Genomic DNA, 6,146 nt, shown 5'->3' with positions numbered 1-6,146 from the left:
ATGCACAAACAATGAATCATGGAACACTTCATCTAAAACTAATGATGTAATGTATGGGGATTAACATAAGAATAAAAAAAAAACTATTACACAACACTCAAAGCTATAAAAGTATTGATAATTTTGATGTTGAAATGAATATGCTAAATTCTGTTTAAAATAGATAATTAAAAAGACAAATGAAAAACAGAAGCATAATATTTGCAACTTTTATCACTGTAAAAGAGTGATATATATAGTCCCATAATATATAGAGTACCTACAAATCAATAAGAACAAAGACCAAATGACCAATAAAAGTGAACAAAAGATAATAAAACATTAAAGCACATAGTAAAAGAACACGAGAACAACAACTGTGCTTCTTTTATCAGTTAAAGATGCAGACTAAAACCAATAATATACAGTTTTTGCTTATCGGATCTGATAAACAATTGTAGAAGTTATGGTTTATACATTGCTGGTAGGAGTGCAATTTGGCATAACCACTATAAGAAACAATAAGGTCCTGTCTTATCAGAATTTAAAAGTTCACGTACTCTTTGACTAACGCATCTTTTTTTAATAAATTCACACTTGACTAAATGAGGTATGAACATTATTCTTTGCAACATTGTAATAGAAACGTATCAGTGATGCACATATATCCACCAATAGAGAGCTGCTGGCTTGAAGAGCAGTGGATCCATGTGATTTAATATAAAGCAAATTAAAAGAACAAAGCTCTACATATACTGCAAAGGAATGAAGCAAGTAAAAAACAAAATGAGAAGGTGCAAAACAATGTATCTGGTGTGAGCACACATACTTAGAAGTTTGAAGACCCAAGAAACCAATCTTCTTGGGAAAAGAACACTCAGAAACAGATAGGGAGGATGACCTTCTTTTCACTACAGACTTGATTTAAAAAAAAAAAAAATTGCACCATGCAAATGTTCAGTTTAAAATTAATAAACAAAATGGCTATTGGAAAAGTCAGTGGAGAAAAATACAAGAAACATGATAAATGCCCACAATGCTTGGGGTTTATGACCATCTTTCATTAGTTCTACTGCACCTGCTGCTGTTTATTTCTCAATATACATGAGTCTGTCATGGTAATGCATGAAGAGAATCTCCAGCAGGAGGGCTCGAGATGGAAGAATCAGATATGTGAAGGGACAAAAGAGTATGGGAATAAATGAGGACAGAAGTGAGGCCAGAAAGAGCATGAGCATAAGATAGTAGGCAGTGTACCCAGCCACATCGAAAATTTTGGAATTTGCTTTAAAAGTTGCTGAAATGTTGTAAGCAGCATAGTGACAAAGTCAGATTTAGTTTTTAAAGGGCATTCTTTCTTTTTTTTTTTAAGATTTTATTTATTTGACGGAGAGAGAGACAGCAAGAGCAGGAACACAAGCAGGGGGAGTGGGAGAGGGAGAAGCAGGCTTCCCACTGAGCAGGGAGCCCTATGCAGGGCTCAATTCCAGGACCTGGGGATCACGACCTGAGCAGAAGGCAGACACTTAAGGACAGAGCCACCTACCCAGGTGCCCCAAAGGTCATTTTTTTTTTTTAAGATTTATTTATTTGTTTGACAGAGAGAGACACAGCAAGAGAGGGAACACAAGCAGGGAAAGTGGGAGAGGGAGAAGCAGGCTTCCCGCGGAGCAGGGACCCCCATGTGGGGCTCGAACCCAGGACCCCGGGACCACTACCGGAGCCGAAGGCAGACGCCCAATGAATGAGCCACCCAGGTGCCCCCCCAAAGGGCATTCTTAATGAAAAAAGAAAAAACAGACTGGGGGGAAATATTTATAATATGGGTAAGAAAAAAAATAGTTGGTAATCAGAAAAAAAAAATTTAAATCCTGGAAACAATGCAGTTAAGTTGGATAGAAGACATAAATGAGAAATTCAGAGAAAAAGACATATAACTTAAACATCAAAAGGCCTAAAATTTCATGTGCCACCTTGACATCTTTGAACCTCATGGGACCCCAAATGTCTAACTGTGGGTTCCCCTGCCACCCAGTGGGAAAGGCTCCTAACCTGGCTAATTACCATTTCGGCTAGACCAGATGTACTCCACCTGGTCCTACTGGCCTTCACTTCCCTGCCAGCCCATGAAATTATTCAAAAAAGTCAATCACATCCTCTGAAAAGCTTGTCTCCCACAGCCCCCCTGCAGCCCCATGTGGACCTGTGTGGTATTCAGTGTCTTCCTCCCCAAGACCATGAGCATATGTGAACAATAAACTGCTGAGAATCTCTTCTGCCCAGGGTCAGGTGTCATCTGTCTCATCCTATTTAATTAAGACAGAGGATCACTCCCTCACCAATGGAGAATATAGGCGGTGATCAGAACCATTATTTCATTTGTAATTAGAGAAACATTTACTGAAACACCAACGTGGGATTTTTTTACCCAACAGATTCACAAAATTATGAACAATTGATAGGAACCTGTGATAGCAATAGTTTGGATGGGCATATAAATTTGATGTTTTTTTTTCCCTTGTGGTATCTATTAATATATACATATCCTGTAACCTCTAATTTATCTTCTATTTATCTTGTAGAAACTTTACTTAGATGCACTGTTGATGGCAGAGAAAAAATGGATAGGGCTTAGAGGTCCACCAGTAAGATAATAGTTTGATGAATTTTTATACAACCAACTGTATTTAATTCTTGTGGACTGGCTCAATCATCATCATTTCCAAACTTCTTATATGTTTCCCTGTGTTACAGAGGTGGAAAAGCTCAAAACTGTATTTGTTAAGCTTCTTGATTACAAGTATAACTTAGGTCTGTGAATTAGATGTGCTCGTGTGTGATTTGACTTTGTATCTATGTTAAGTGAGATAGAGGCAGCATGAAGCACCATTACCCTCATACTTAGTCTCTTATATTTGTTATAATATATATTTCTTCTTCTTCTTCTCCTTCTTCCCCTTCTTCTTCTTTCTTCTTCTCCTTCTTCTTCTTCTTCTTCTTCTTCTTCTTCTTCTTCTCCTTCTCCTTCTCCTTCTCCTCCTCCTCCTCCTCCGCCTCCTCCTTCTTCTTATTATTATTACTACTAAAGTCTATAGTTTACTGAGATTTCCTCAGTTTTTACAGAATGTCTTTTTTTTTCAGGAACTGCCAAAGTTTTAGTGTTTAACATTTAACAGCATGACTGACCAAGGTCCAAGATGTGGAGTTACCATGTTCAAGAAACTGGGGGGAGACTCACTCTATAGACTAACTATATAGTATGTGGTAAGAAGAACGCACACTTTAGAAACACTATCTACACATAGCAGTTGCTTCAAAAATCCACTGAGTCCTCTCTCGGCTTATAAAAATGGTGTTCTGGACTTCAGTGTGAATTAGCTGCCTTCAACTCTTTGGTGTGGAAGGGATCTTGTTTTCACCCTCCAGCTCTTTCACCCAGCCTATGTCATGAGGTCGCTAATGTTTTTCTCCAGGTCGTCAGTGCAACTGCTCATGTCATCAGTTGTTCCAATGACCTGGTCAGACGTGGTCTGAAATTTATCTTGCATCTGTTGCAGGAGTGTCTGCACCACTGAGGTGAGATCCTGCAAGGCCTTGGGGTCAGTCTCAGCCATCTCCCCAGTTCCCAGCTTGACAGCGAATTCCAAAATGTCCTTTTCTGTCTTAGAATTTTGTTCAGGATCCCACTTTACATTTACTTGTCATTTTTCCTTGGGCTTTTTCTTGTCCTGTGACATAATTCTCAGAATTTCCTTGTTTTTAATGATCTTGACAGTTTGGAGGAGCATTGGTCAATTATAGGATGTCCCTCAAATGGAATTTGTCTGAATTTCTTTCTCATGATCATACTGGGGTTGTAGGTTATTGGAGGAAAACCACAGATGTAAAGTGCTGTATTCATCACTTCATATCACGGGTACATACTATCAACATTACCTATCACTGTCAGTGTTGACCTTGATCGCCAGGCTGGGGTAGTTTGTCAGGTTTCTCCACTGTAAAGTTTCTCTCTTTCCCATTTTTCATACTGTTCTATTTGAAATGAAATTACTGTAAATCAGCTCACACTTAAGGAGTGGGGATTTAAGCACACCAGAGTGGTTTCTCTACTCTAAAAATCCCCTCTGCTTCATCTGTTCAACCCCTCCCTACTCCTGAGATCCTGAAAATCACTGATCTTTTTATTAACTCTTTAATTTTTCATTTTCCAGAATGTTATAAATTGGTATCATATGATATTTAACCTTCTCAATCTGGCTTTTTTAATATAGTAATATGCACTTGAAGTCCATCCATGTCTTTTCTTGGATTGATAGCTCATTTCTTTTTATTGTTGAAATAATACATACACCTGGTTTTGATATATGGACAATGCTGGTCTCAGAATGAGTGAGGAAGTGTTACCTCTGCTTATTTTCTGGAAGAGAATGTAGAGATTGGATAGAATTCATCAGTGAAGCATATTTGGTTCTGGTACTTTCTTTTTTGAAAGATTATTAGTTATTGATGTAATTTATTTAATAAATAAAGACTTTTTATGCTGTGACTTTTGGTAGTTTGTATCTTTCAAATAAATGGTTCATTTCATCCAAATTATCAAATTTATGGGTATAGAGTTGTTCATTATATTTATTTACAATTTTTTTTAATATCCAAGGGATCAGCACTTTCAGGACTTTTAACTTTTTTTTTTTTGAAAGGCAGACTGCCACATGCAGTGCCTCATTTGGATGTGTCTGGAATCTTGGAAGCTTGACTACTCTACTGTTCTCCTACAAATGGACCTTGAGAGCTTATTTGGAGATTCTAACAGGGGAGCACAGGTACTCCTATACCTTGACTGAGGAAAATGGCCCTCCTGTATGGGGGAAGGTTGTTCTCTTGGGCCAAGCACTCAGCTTCAGGAGGAGTAGTGAGGGAGGAAGTGGATACCCATCTAGCCAGCCAGACCAGCCAAATCAACACTGGTGATCAATGAAGTGACAGATCACCTTCATATCCTTAACTAACTTTTAATTACTGATATTGGTAATTTTTGTCTTTTACTGTTTCTTGGTTTGCCCCCTGGAGTTTTATCAATTGTATTGATATTTTCAAAGAACCAGTTTTTGATTTGTTGATTTTTTTCTCTGTTTTCTTGTTTTCACATCCATTGATTTCTGTTTTATTTTTTTTTCTTTTTTTGTGATTGCTTGAGGCCTATATGGCTCTTCTGTCTGTAGTTTCTTATGGTGAAAGATTAAATTACTGGTTTAGATCTTCTTTTCAAATAAATACATTCAATGCTGTAAGTTTTCCTCTGAGCATTGCTTTTACTGCATCTCATGCAATGTTATAATATGCTTTTGCATTTTCTTAAAATATTTTATTTATTTATCTGACATAGAGAGAGATAGAGCGAGCACAAGCAGGGGGAACAACAGGCAGAGGGAGAGGGAGAAGCAGGCTCCCCGATGAGCAGGGGGCCCAATGTGGGGCTGGATCCCAGGACCCTGGGATCATGACCTGAGCCAAAGGCAGATGCAGACACTTAACCGACTGAGCCACCCAGGTACCCCAACATTTTCATTTTTACTTAGGTCAAATATATTTTTTTTAATTTCTCTTTACACTCCTTTTGACCCATATATTATTGAGAAGTCAATTTACAGATATTTTCAGATTTTTGAGCTGTATTCTGTTAACGATTTCTAGTTTAATTCCATTATCATTTGAGTTCATACTATATAATTTGTATTTGTTTAAATGTATTGAGTGTATTTTATGGCCCAAAATATGGTCTATCTTGGTGAATGTTCATGGGAGTTTGAGAAAATCTGTATTCTGCTATTGTTCAATGGAGTATTCTATAAATGTTAATTAGATTCAGTTGATTGATGGTACTGTTCAGTTCTACAATATTCCTACTAATTTCCTGCCTGCTCATTTGCCAATCACGGATAAAGGTGTTGAAGTCCCCAACTCTAAGTATTAATTCATCTATTTCTACTTGCTGTTCTATCAGGTTTTGGCACATGTATCTTAACACTCTGTTATAAATACATACACTGACTATTGTTATTATCTTCTTGAAGACTTGGTCTCTTTTATCATTATGTAAGTATTTACATTATTCTTGATAGTTTTCTTTGTCCTGAGGTCTTTAATTAATTTGTCTTAAATTAATA

The 6,146-nt window shown here is 37.2% G+C and overlaps 1 pseudogene; it reads right to left on the bottom strand.

The window, feature by feature from the left end:
* Positions 1 to 3,356: 3,356 nt before the first annotated feature.
* On the bottom strand, positions 3,357 to 3,694 carry LOC102726611 (heat shock factor-binding protein 1 pseudogene; annotated as a pseudogene).
* Positions 3,695 to 6,146: the final 2,452 nt, after the last annotated feature.

Source organism: Leptonychotes weddellii, unplaced genomic scaffold (assembly GCF_054177405.1).
Source record: "Leptonychotes weddellii isolate Sample4059 unplaced genomic scaffold, ASM5417740v2 HiC_scaffold_12638, whole genome shotgun sequence".
Classification (NCBI taxonomy): Eukaryota; Metazoa; Chordata; class Mammalia; order Carnivora; family Phocidae; genus Leptonychotes; species Leptonychotes weddellii.
Note: the sequence above shows the minus strand (reverse complement) of the source record. Positions and strands in the feature narration are given on the sequence as shown.